General features: G+C 35.5%; 1 protein-coding gene across 8 annotated transcripts in view; it reads right to left on the reverse strand.

Annotated features, from left to right (window-relative positions):
- AHI1 (Abelson helper integration site 1) overlaps positions 1–12,503 on the reverse strand; it is a 222,134-nt gene that overhangs the window by 102,008 nt on the left and 107,623 nt on the right. The window lies entirely within an intron of this gene.

A 12,503-nucleotide genomic window follows, 5' to 3' on the forward strand; every position in this document is an offset into this window, starting at 1 on the left:
AAATTTTTAAAGTGGGTTATCCAAAGATATAACCTTAGTTTTAAATTTAGATTGCCAATTGAAATAATACGATTTGGAAATACAATTAATACACGTTTGTTCAAGCTTTCAGTAATGAATATACACAAAATAAGCTTAAGAAAAAATGTTCCCAAACAGCTTACTATTTTAAGTACATTTTACCAAAAAAGTCTCCATTTGTATGTTATTTCACTTTCATTAAGGTATGATAATAAGTGAAAGCTCCTAATAAATAGATTGCTGTGCTGGTTATTTTTGTGTGTCAGCTTGGCTAGGCCACAGTCCTGCATATCTGGTCAAACATTCCAGATGTTTCTGTGAGGTATGTTTCAGATAAGATGAACACTTAAATCAACAGGCTCTGAGTAAAGGAGATTGTTCTCCATAATGTGAGAGGGTTTCATCCAGTTGGTCGAAGGTCTTAAGAAAAAGAATGACTTCCCCTGAAAGAGAAAAAATTTTGCCAACAGACTGCTTTTGGACTTGAACTATAACTCTTCCCTGGGTCTCCAGGCTATCAACTGACCTTGGAGGTTTTGTACCAGCCGGCCTGCATAATCGTGTAAACCAATTCCTCAAAATAAATCGCTCTATGTACACATTCTACTGGTTCTGTTTCTCTGGAGGCTAACTAATGCACTTAACTTTTGGGGAAACAATTTAAAAAAATGAAACTACACTTGTTTGTACTTATTCTAAATTAAATTTTTGTTCACTAAATATATTAATCATGCAGTAATACGGTTAAAAGGTCCAACTTATTATGATTTTAAAAATCCAAATACCTCACAATGAACTTAATATTACATCTGTTGAATAAATTAATCTACCAAATAAAAAACTCAGTATGTCAACAGATATTTACCACTAGATTATCCAGTCTGACAATCTCTGCTTCTTGATGTTTATTCACATTTAATGCAATTACTGATATGGCTGTGTTTAAGTCTGCCATCTTGCTATTTTGTTGCATCTAGTTATGTTCCTTTCTCTTTTCTCCATACTCTTTTGAAATAATCAAATACTCTGACTATTCCATTTTATATCCCCAATGGCTACACATCTTTATTTTTTTTTTAGTGGCTAGAGATTGCAATATATATCTCTAATTTATTACAGTGTACCCTGAATTATGATTTTATACTTTACTAACAATATAAATATCTCAAAGCAGTATTACTCCATCTACCCTTCCACCCTTTATGCTATTGTTATATTTTACCTCCACATGTTATAAACCCCACAACATTTTGTCTGGATACTGTTTTAAACAGTCAGTAGTATTTAAGAATGAAAAATCAGCTTTTTATATTTACACATATACTGATCCTTTCCAGTGTTTTCATTCCTTCCTGCAGATCCAAGTTTTCATCTGAGATCATTTCCCTTTAGACTGATGAACTCTTTGTTGAATCTCTCATGGTGTAAATCTGTGGATGACTGTTTTTTGTTTTTTTTTTTTCTGTAAAGACTTTAGCAGGCATTCATGTACGAAGGCTAATTTTGCTGGATACTGAAATCTAGGTTGATAGCCATTGTCTTTTAGCACTTTACTGATTTTATACCATTGTTTCTTACGAGAACAAAGCCATCAATTCTTACTATTATTCTCTGAATGTCATGCATTTTTTCCTTTGGCTGCTTTTGTGATCTTTTCTTTAGGTTTCATTTTCTTCAGTTTATTTAAAATGTACCTAGGTGAGGTTTCATTTATATATATTCTTGGGGTTTGCTAAGCTTTTTATATCTTCTACGTTATTTTCTTTCATTAGAGGTGGAAAATTCTTGGCCTATTAGTTCTTCACCCTATTTCTCTATTTTCCTTCTGGAATTCCATTTATACATGTTTAGATGATTTGATGTAGTCACACAGGTCTGATGCTCTGTATTTCCCTCCCCTACCCCGTGCTTCGATTTGGGTGATTTTTATTGTTATGTCCTTGAGTTCAAGGATCCTTTCTTTCAATGTATACTATCAGCAATTAGGCTCACTTAATGAACTTTTCATTTTATCTATTATACTCTTTAGATGTAGAATTTCCACTTATTTCTTTTTTTATGGTTTCCATTTCTCTGCTGAAATTATTCATCATACCCATGTTTCTTCAAAAATTATTTAACATATGTATAAAAGTTATTTCAAAGTTCTTGTCTACAAATTCCAATCCTTCTACTGATTGTTCTTTTTCTTGATTATGGGTCACCTATTCCTGCTTATTCACATGCTTCATATTTCTGACTGAAGGTTAGACCTATTAGATATTAATTGGTAGAGAATGAGACAGAAAGCATGCTTCCCCAGAAAGGGCTCACTCTTTCTTCTTCTTGAAAGCTATGGTGAAGGGTGGATCTTTGTATTCAAATCAGGAGTTAGCCTGGGTTGGACTTGGGCTGTTGCTTTAATCTCAGTACATCTACTTATTAAATATCTAAAAATAAGATCAGTTCCTCCCTCTAAATCTGAGTAATGGATTTTTGGATAAGAAATCCTTTATCTTAGTTGTCTGAACAGGTTATTCCACTATCAGCCAGATTTCGAGACTTTTACATTCAACTCTCTTCCTAAGGTAAAGAACCTGTTCCTTTATGTACAGGCTTGTGAAATTTTCCCTGTATCTGGAAAATCATAAATTTCACTAGGGTATAACAAATTGTGTCTTGGCTATAATTAACCTTTCTTGGGACTTGATAAGCCCTTTAATGGGCAGAGTTTTATCAACTGCTCAGAGAAATTTTGTTACTTCTGTAAATTTAGCAGTTCACTTTATTTTACCTTCAAAATGTTTATCTTTATGATAACTAATGTACTTAATCTTCTAAGGAAGCATCTTCTTTTCACTTTGTCTAATGCTTTTAAAACTTGAAATCATACAGTTTAGCTTAGTTTCTTTCTAGAGGCCTAAAGGATGAAAGCAAACAGGATGGCAAACCCTACAGAGTATATCAGAAGATCAAGTTTTTTTCCTGGTATCTCAATGCCAATGTGTCAGGAATGGGGGTAGGGGCAGGTGCGGGAGGGCTCTGTTCTCCTTGGTACTAAGCAAGGACATGTGCAGGGAAAGCCGGTCTCTTCCAAAGGTATAGGCAAAAAGTGTTTTTTTTAAAGAGTTCACTGAGGTCTCTCAGCCTGCAGAAGTTATAATAAATGCTCTGGGTAACTGGCTATATTTGTCAGTTTAATGTTTTTAGTGTATCAAGAGCTTGGCAGAGCCTATGCACCACAGTGGATCTAAAAGGGCCTACATGCAAAGGGACCTACACAGCTGGAGGAGTCTGGTTCCAGGCCCAGCCACTGGGAGAGGACTGTAACTTGCAACTGATGAGACTTGAGAGGAGGAGCTCACCCCTGTGCCTCAGCAGGTGGGTGTTTTCGTGTTTTGCCATAGCTCAGACCTCTATCAGTATAGTTGGGACCACAAACCATGAGCATGCAAAGAAAACTAACAACTCTCATAAGGAGTTTCAGTAACCTGAACATGACCAAATAACTTTCTAGAACTGGTAGTGCCACTGATGACAAAGGAAGAATGAGAGGGTCTTTTAAATTAAAATGTAACGTCGGGCTCTGTGCTGACCGCTCAGAGCCTGGAGCCTGTTACGGATTCTGTGTCTCCCTCTCTCTCTGACCCTCCCCCATTCATGCTCTGTCTCTCTCTGTCTCAAAAATAAATAAACGTTAAAAAAAAATTTAAATTAAAACGTAACGAAACAAACAAAACTCAACTATTAAGAATTTTAAGATATTAATTAACAAGCAACAAAGATAACTCTATTTTAAAGGAAGGGAACAGTAGTGGCTTCTAGAAAGTAAATCGGAAGATGGGTAGCATTCCCAAAGTCACACAACCAATGAGCAGCAGTACCATGACTGAAACCTATGTGTATGAGTCACAAACCCATTGGCGTGTTTGACTCCTGTGGCAAGGCCCTGAGTTTATTCATCTTTGCATCTACAGTGCCTAGTCCAAATGCTTAAAACCCAGAAGACCCTCAACTCTTGAAATGAATAAATGGAAACTATGCCATAACCACTGAGTTCATGTGCTATAATACATATTTACCTGTGTGCATTAGTTATCAGAATGTTTGAGTTAATCTTCTAGGACTGCTTTCAAAAATATTAATTTACTACTTTCTTTGGTAATGTATCTAAACTTACTATAAAACTAAAGTGTGTTACTTTAAAATTTTCCTAATTTTCCAGATATTACACATTCTAGAGAAGATAATGGAAAACATTTTACGCTTTTTGGGAGATGGTTAGGTATTTTATTTTGTAGAAAACTAGAGCATGACATTTACCCCACTGTACTTGACTGACTCAAACAGTGGAATTATATATTTTATAGTTTCCCTAAAGTCCACACACCTTCAACTCAAGACCACGATCAAAGGAAAAAAAAAACAAGATAATGAAATTTCTTGCAAAAGCAAAAAAGGCAGGAATATGTGCCAAATTCTAAAGTCAGAATATATATACAGCAATATTATGTATCATCACCAAATGTTTATGGGCTACCCACTAAGCACAAGGCACTGTGCTAGGGACAAGAGAACCCTGATTCTCCCTTTCATGACCCCTTTTTAGGAGCCATTCACTTCATGTAACAATATAACTATGCATCCTTTTTGAGTTTTGGAAATCATGAATCTCTATATAAGGCAGAAAGAATTATGCTTTGATTACTTTTGACTAGGAAAAAATGAAATAAAATGTATTACATTCCAGTAAAATAGTTTTAGAAGGTAGTGTTCTTTCAAGGCAAATTTAACGTAAAAGTTGTGCAGAGCTTGCAAACATTCTTAAGAACTAGAAAAGAAGTAAAACTGTTTTTCAGATAATATAATTTTATAACTAGAAAATTCAAAAGAATCACTGCTAAAAGTAACATAATCAATAACAATACATCAGAAAGTTAGCACAATATATCAATATCCTTTACATATTCAAACTAGTTAGAAGATATATGACAAAGAATACCTCATTTATAAGAGCAAAATAAAAGATAAAATACCTGAATAAATACAAGAAATGTACAAAACAATATGAATGTTAAAATACTTCTAAAAGACATAAAAGTAGCCCTGAACAAACAGACACCGCTTATTCTGCAACAAGAACATGTAACATTATATAAAGGCCAATTCCCTCCAACATAATATATGAATTTAGTGTGATTTCAATAAAAAAAGTTTTTTGCCCCAGTACAAGTTGACTCTAAAATTCATACAGAAGTATATGCAAGAACACCTAGAAAAATCCTGGGGAATAAAAAGAGCAACGAGGGGAAATAAACACTACTAAAGATCAATATATATTATAAAAAGTCTCTGCAATTAAAACAATGTGGTAATGACACATGAATAGACCTGTAGACCAGTAGAATATATTAAAATGTTCAGAAAAGGATCCAATTACATATGGAAATTACATGTGAAGAGGAAGAGTTACTTTTTAATACATGGTGTTGGGATGCAATGTACGTTTTGAAAAAGAACTGATCCATACCTCACACCATACACCAGGAAAAGAAATTCTTAATGGGTCATATTTAAATGCTAAAAATGAAGCTATACCAATATCAGAAGAAAAAACATAGTGAATTTCTTTACAAACCCAGTGAGAAAAGCTTTCTTCAAATTTTGTGCTACAAAATCAAAAGCCAAATATAAAACTTGGAGAAAATATTTGCAACCTACATTACTGACAGATTACAAGTTTCCCTATTATGGAAAGCAAAAATATACAAATATATAATACGGGTGATTTAAAATTTAAATTGGAAGTCACAGTATGAATCCATTGAGCTTTTAAGACTTGATTTCCTAGATAGGTCCAGTGAAAAAAAGTCTTAGAAGCAATGATATCCCAACAGCAATGAGTGTACTCAGCCCCAAATTTTAGTTTCTAAATTCCATTATCCACAAACTAGTACCAGGACTCCTTGGAGAATTGGCTGATTCCAGCTTTGGGGCAGGGCAAATACAGGATGAACCTAGGACACTGCAAGCAGCACGTACTCTGAGCTACCTGGTTCGTATCAAAGGACACAGGAGTGGACATGAAGGGGCTCCTCTTTCCCAAATTAGGGAACAGTTTCAGCAACACAAAGAAAATGACAGTGAAGAAGTATAACAAAGTGAATGAAAAAAATTCACAATACTCAAAAGAGACAGGCAAGAAGAAAAGGAAATGCGCCTCTGGACTGAACACCAGCCAATAAATGTAGAAGCAATACTAATGTTAGAAACCAACCACTGTTAATAGTTATTTCAAGTAAGGATCATCAGTGGCTGCTGAAACCGCTGAGTAAGGCTGTTGGGGAACAGGGTATTCACATGGTCTCAAAGTATCAGCCCACAGAATACCCACTCAGCAATTATAAAGGGAAAAGTTTACCTTTACAACAGAGAGATCTAGTGTTCACCAAGTTAATCAAGGATTAAATTTAGCAACACAAGTCATGGAACACCCTGACATTCCATGTCTTCTGACGTGATGCAGAAAAATACACATTATAGTGTTCTTGCCAAAACAGTTTAACCTGAATCTAATCACAGTGAAATAGATAAAAACAAAACACTGGATATTCTACCGGACAACTGGCTCAGTCAGACTCTTCAAAAAAGTCCATGTCATGAAAAACAACAACAACAAAGGAGTAGATTAACAGAGATTAAATGAGACTAAAATGACATAGCAACCAATATAAGTGTGACTCTGGATTGGATGCTGGACAAATAAGCATGCAAACAAAAAACTGCTTAAGATACTTTAGATATAATTAAGAAAATGTGAATATGAACTGTTTATTTGATATTATAGAATCATTGTTAATTTTCCTTGTGATAATGGTACCATGATTATATAGAGAATATCCTTATTCTTTTTTTTTTTTTTTTTTTTTTTAACGCTTATTTATTTTTGAGACAGAGAGAGACAGAGCATGAACAGGGGAGGGGCAGAGAGAGAGGGAGACAGAGAATCTGAAACAGGCTTCAGGCTCTGAGCTGTCAGCACACAGCCTGACGCGGGGCTCGAACTCACGGACCGTGAGATCATGACCTGAGCCGAAGTCGGACGCTTAACCGACCAAGCCACCCAGGCGCCCCGAGAATATCCTTATTCTTAACAGATATTTGAATGAAGGTTTTGAAGGGAAGATGCAAATGGTGCAAATTTGGTTTTATTTCATCTTGTTTCCAACTTTTTTGTGGTATTAAACAACTTCAAAATACACTTGGGGAAAGGACTATAGACCCTTATTAGACATGTAATGATCATACAGCAGGCAAGCAAATAGTCAATGGTTTTGAATATTGCTAAATCTTCCACGTAAGCAGAGTAAACAGGGCTAAGGTTCTCACTGAAAAAATTTCTCAGCATTATTTAAAAACAGTCAATGAAAACACTTCTCCCAACTCTGAATTTAATGGAGTGTCTTCCTAAAAATAAGAAAAAGCTCCAAAATGAATGCACAAATGAATAAAAAGCTACTACAATATGTATTTATAGTTTATATATTGGTAGCTTCACTCAATAAATCTGTTTATTGAGAAATAATTTTCATGGCAAATCCCTGTCCCAAATCAGAGGTATCAGTTATCTATAATTCTCTATTATTAGTTTTTGCTCCTTTACAATTAGAAAAAAAACATTTCAAAGGACAATTTAAATAATAATATTTATCCATAATAATCCTGACTCTGGAACTACTCTGTATGTTTCGGAAGACCAGCTCTGGCAGTGATTAGCTATGTGACCTTGGGCAAATTATTTCTCCACTCTGTGTCTCCATTTCCTCATTCAGTACAGGGAAAACAATATGTATCTCATAGGTTGATGGGAGAATTAGTTAACTATAGGAAAAAATACTTCAAATTGCATCTGGCATACTATGTATGTTTGAAATATATATATATATATATATATATATATATATATACACACACACACACACACACACATACACACACACACACACACAGTATCAGAATGTTTATTTTTATGTTTAAAATAGCGTATATTTGTATATTTTTTCAATAGCCCTCAAATACATGTAGAACTAAAGTAAGCATTATAATTAAATATTTGTATGAAGGGTCAGATAGTCTAATAATGAGTTCTGCTTTAGAAAACTTAATGGCTTGCTTCATACAACCTGAGGTAAAAAATAATTAAATTTATCATACCATAAAAATATTTTTATTAAAAACTATGCCCATACATACATATACATGTGTGTGGGTTCAGATGGCATACATACCCATGTACATATATATAAACCCTGCCCCCTCCTCTCTATCCCATTACTTAACTTGGACTGTTTCTCCTCATTTGGATAACTGGAATAGATTCCTAACCAACCCCCCTGACTTGGGCTTTCCAATGACATCCCACACTGCCAGAGTGGCTATTCTAAGGAAAAATTGTTATCCTCTTCTTCTATAGCATAGTCTTTAGGATAAAAATCACGCTTCTCGAGTGTTTAACTCAACTGCTTAACTAAAAATGGCACACAAAGCTATTCAGGACGTAGCTACTGCCTGGCTCACTAACCATCCCCCGTCATTCACCCTTGCCATTCCCCCAGCTGCTCTTTAAGCAGAATGTACCTAAGCTTTCTCCATTTCTGACACCTCCTTCTAAGCTGAATTATTTCCTAGACATCCTTTAAAGCTCAGGTCAAACACTGTGTTCTCTAGGAAATGGTCTGTGATATTCTTCTTCAGACCGCACTCTGATTCATATACCTCCCTCCAGCTCTTCCCTCCCTTAGCATGTCTGTACAATCCTCTATCATAACATAAACTCGCTATGTTTATGAAAACTTGCTTAGTTCCATGTGTCACACAGTTCATATTTAATAAATGCCTGTTGAATGACTGAAAACACATATACAGAAAATGAGAGTTAAAAACATCTTGCAGCAAAACAGGCTGCAGATTCTCCATTGGTACAGTCATCCCATATTCTACGTATTTTTCTAAATATTCATCTAAAATAAATTTTTAATAAATGCAAATCCTAAAATGACTTTTCCTCATCTAGCCTAGTAAAATGTTAACATTTATTTTTTATATTGGACTTTTTCAGGATGGCATGGGAAGCCCTTTATTTACTGGATACATATTTCAGATTACAGGAAGGGAACATTCTTTGAACAATTTACTTTTCATACATTAGAGGAAAAAAACCGTCCCACACTCAGAAACGTCAAAGGCTGAGGGCCCCGAGTCTACAAAGTTTGGATATCTACACAGACCACAGAGGTAAAGCACAGTGAATACACAAAACCACAAATCAGTAGGCTTTTTCCTGTGTTAGTTATGGAAATAGGTAGTGACCTACTCATCAAGGGTATGATCAAGGGTATGTAAACACGAATGAGTAGGTAAAACACTGGAAAGGAGGGTAAGGGGTCCCTAACATTTGAGACTGGTAAAGCTTCTGGAAAAATACAAAGCAAGCAGGGAAAAGAGAGTAACTCTACAGTGTGGACGGCATCAACCAGACAATACGGCTCTTGGTTACAGCCCTGCCATCATAGTCTTTCTGTGCTTCAGTTTAAGCCTTACACCTGTTGGGAAGATCCTTCAGTCTTTAATAATCTGTGCTATTTATTCCCAACTACGAATAAAAAATTAAATTCACTGATCCACTGAGAATATAATGTTAGCATATCTCTAACGTGTAAACTGATGCCCAAATAATTTAACTGTCCTAACCAACACTTAACTACTACAGTAGTTATTTACTACCAAAAACTGCATACAATTTTTAGTATCTGACAAACATCCTCAGTAAACTCTTAACAGGAGGTTAAGGTCTGTTCAAATCATACCCTTTGTGACATGCATATTTCTACATATTCAATCTGAGAATAGTAAGGATATATTTCTAATATAATTATGTCACATATTTATTATATAGACAAAGCCAAAATACTACAATTCTGTGTGTGTAAAATCCTTTAAATATAATTTAGTATCTGTAAGTCTTTACGACTAATAATATTTTAGCAGTCATACTACAGAATCTTGAAAACCACAAGTACAGCAACAAAAAGGATAAAATGTAAACTATCATAATTCAGGCATTTTTTTCTTTCAAATTTATTATTGCAGTGAAGAATTAAAAAAAAAAACATACAACACCAAAAGAAGCTTCATGCAATTGCCTGCTTTCCTCATTTTTTTCCTTTTCTGTCTTCTGGTTAGCGAACATCCAAGCTATCTATTTCGGAATCATCCTAATGGCTCTTGGTCTCTTGGTCTCTTTTCATTTAATAGCCTCTTTCAGCTTATCTCATTAACTCCTGTGGACATCAAGACTACACATAGGCCACTGACTCCTTAATTTTTACTTATGCTCCAAGCCCATATTTCAAAAATTTTTTAAGATTTTATTTTTAAGAAATCTCCACACCCAATGTGGGACTCGAACCCACAACCCTGAGTTCAAGAGTCACTCGCTCCACCGACTGAGCCAGCCAGGTGCCCCTCCAAGCCCACATTTCAAAGTATGCAGTCTAGTTCCTAGGACAGGGCCTGACTCATAGAAGGATATTTAATAAATGCGGTCCAAATGAATAAGCAAGCTACTAATACCTTGCTCTGAATGTCTTCCAGGCATCACAAACTCAATAATATATCAGAAACATAATTCATTACCCTTTTCCCCAGTATTTCTAGAGATCTCCCTATTTTTGTTAATGGATTGCCATCTACTTATTCACCAAAATTACAAGTCATAGTTACCCTCAAATTCTCTATTCCTTACCACTCACATTCCAAATCTCGAACATTTAATGATTTAAACATCTCTATTTTCTTAAAAAAAAAATTTTTTTTTTAATGTTTATTCTTGAGAGAGACACACACACAGAGTGTGAGCGGGAGAGAGTCAGAGAGAGAGAGAGGGAGACGCAAATCATCTGAAGCAGGCTCCAGGCTTCGACCTATCAGCACAGTGCCCGATGTGGCGTTCGAACTCATGAATAGTGAGATCAGACCTGAGCTGAAGTTGGACACTTAACTCACTGAGCCACCCAGGCACCCCTAAACATCTTTATCTTCTTACTTCAGTCCCATTTTCCCACCTCGATTATTAAAAATCACCTTTTAACTGACTTTCCTAGCTGGAATGCACTAACACCTTTTATGATTATTAGTTTTCTCATCTGATAACAATTAAATAGTGCCTTCTCTTAAGGATTTGTAACTACATCATATATACACTCCAGTACATTCTGTTCATTTTTCTTATTTAGAGAGTATCAAACTGTAAGATTCCACGTACCTCTCCCATTTAAAAATATATCTCGGGTGCCTGTGTGGCTCAGTTGGTTAAGCGTCCTACTTCAGCTCAGGTCACGATCTCATGGTTTGCTTTGTGAGTTGGAGCCCTGCATCAGGTTCTCTGCTGTCAGAATGGAGCCCGCTTCAGATACTCTGTCCCGCGTCCCTCTCTCTCCCTCACCTGTGCTCACTCCCTCTCTCAAAAATAAATATTAAAAGAAACTAAAAAAAGATGTCTCTTGTGAATACTGCCAGCACCAGGGAACAGGCAGTGTTCTGCACTCCATTTACAAGATTCTGTGCAATATGGCCCCCTGCTACCTCTCTGGCCTCACCGTCTTCTACTTTTCCCCTCGTTCCCTTTACTCTAGCCATACTGGTCTCTTTGTTCTTCAAAAGAACCACACCACACACATCTCTGACTTGAGACCTTGGTTAGGGATGCTATTCTCCCAGACGACATGGCTTTCTTTCTTCAAAATGTTGCTCAACTGTCAGCTTCCTTGTGACATTTTTTTTCTCAACCACCCTATTTAAAACAGCAATATAACCTCACTTCCCAGTTCACTTTAGCCCCCTTCCCTCCTTTGCTTGTTATTTATTCTGTATTTATTTGCTTACTGTCTCCTTCTCTCACTGGAAGGTAAGCTGAACAAGGATATGGATTTTTACCTGTTTTGTTCACTTACACATTCACATACCACCTATAATAGTGCCTGGGATAAAGTAAGTACCCATGGGGTATTTACTGAATGTACGAATGAATGCTGCATTCCCAGTATCTGCATGTGAAAGAATTAAACATCCTTTAGAATTAAGAACAAAAGACTCCAAAAAAAAAGTTACAATGAGAAAAGAATTAATGGAAAAAGTATTTTCATCTATTACACTGTTATGCTATCGAGAATGTAGGAAGGTGAGAAGTCACATTTTCAGGTCTATCTATAAAACAAATAATTTAAGTACTAGGGAGAGGTAATATGCTAAGATTCCAAACACAAGCATGATGATTTAGAAGACATTTTCCATAACTCAAGGCAAAGAGATGTTATTAAAAAAAAAGATGTTGCTATATCAACTTTTTCCCTATAAAAGTTTAATGAATATTAAGTAAATTAATTTGCCTGTTATACTGTGCATTTATAACTGCCTTTAACATTAGTTGTTAATGTTAAATCATC

Source organism: Panthera uncia, assembly GCF_023721935.1.
Source record: "Panthera uncia isolate 11264 chromosome B2 unlocalized genomic scaffold, Puncia_PCG_1.0 HiC_scaffold_24, whole genome shotgun sequence".
Taxonomy (NCBI): Eukaryota; Metazoa; Chordata; class Mammalia; order Carnivora; family Felidae; genus Panthera; species Panthera uncia.